The sequence below is a fragment of the Mytilus edulis genome, chromosome 13 (assembly GCF_963676685.1).
Source record: "Mytilus edulis chromosome 13, xbMytEdul2.2, whole genome shotgun sequence".
Classification (NCBI taxonomy): Eukaryota; Metazoa; Mollusca; class Bivalvia; order Mytilida; family Mytilidae; genus Mytilus; species Mytilus edulis.
The window spans coordinates 58,589,491-58,590,979 of record NC_092356.1 but is presented as its reverse complement, the minus strand read 5'-3'; positions in this window follow the sequence as shown (position 1 = coordinate 58,590,979).

Below are 1,489 nucleotides of genomic sequence, written 5' to 3'. Positions count from 1 at the left end.
TTTGGTGTTTAAGATTCTACATGAACACAAGCTCCAGTGTTTGTTTTTTTGAATCGACTGAATAACAAAATATACATGCAAAAAATGATATATCTTAAATAAAGGCAGCAGTAGTAAACCACTGTTAAAAAGTCATAAATCAATTGAGAGAAAACAAACTAAAACCAAGGGAAACAAATCAACTATAAGAGGGAAACAACGGAACAACAGAAACACCATTGCAACATACATAGACACAACTATTCAATAACAACTGTCATATTCCTGACTTGGTACATGACATTTTAAGAACCTGGCTTTATTGCTAGCCAAACCTAGCGCTTAATGGCAAGGTTAAAAATACTGCTAGAATGACAACATTACATGACAAGATTACATTACATTACAAATAAATGCATAAACATTCAGGACAGAAAAATACATAAATAAATAATATAATAGTACATTTCAACATATTAACCACAGAATAATTACAAACGATACTACACATATAGCATAAGTCAGAATATTAAGCATTATTATCAGAAAAGAACAGCAAAAAAAGGTTGATCCCGCTAACATGTTTAACCCCGCCACATTATTTATGTATATGCCTGTCCCAAGTCATGAGCCTGTAATTCAGTGGTTGTCGTTTGTTTATGTGTTACATATTTGTTTTTCGTTTTTTAAATTTTTGTTTTCTTCATATAAATAATGCCGTTAGTTTTCTCGTTTGAATTGATTAACATTGTCTTATCGGGGCCTTTTGTAGCTGACTATGCGGTATGGGCTTTGCTCATTGTTGAAGGCCGTACGGTGACCTATAGTTGTTAATGATGAAATCTCGTGCAGGATTTTACAAAAAGAAAAAAACGAAAAAAAAAGAAAAGAAAAACAACCTAAACATTAACTTAAGGCCGTACGGTGACATACAGTTGTTGATTTCTGTGTCATTTTGGTCTCTTGTGGACAGTTGTCTCATTGGCAATCATACCACATCTTCTTGTTTTATATTTACCTGTCCAGAAATGAAAAATATAGAACGTCTCTAACCTGTTGCTGTTTTTATATGTTTTATATTTAAATTAGGAATCATATTTCAACTGACTTTAGTATTATGTGAATTTTAGTTGATTGTCGTGTAAAAGAGTCACGTGAGTTCAAATAATGAAGACAGGTGTGCTATAAACTGTGAACAACAGTTGCAAATGTCGCAACTCAATTAATCAAAAATAAACCAAAAAAACATAAAAACAATTGACACAAATCACTCAAAATAGGTGTATAATACTCATCGTTACTGAAAAATAGTCCATAAGCACATTATAAAGTTCCAAAATTTCGTAAGTACAATCCCGCCCCCTTTTCTCCGTATTTGACCTACCGAATTTGACTTATTACTGGGTTTGTGCTAACATAAGCAACATGACGGGAACAATACGCAGAACATGATGAACATACCCCTAGTTTTTGTACAGGATTAGTGTTGCTCAGTTTTAGTTAACTATGT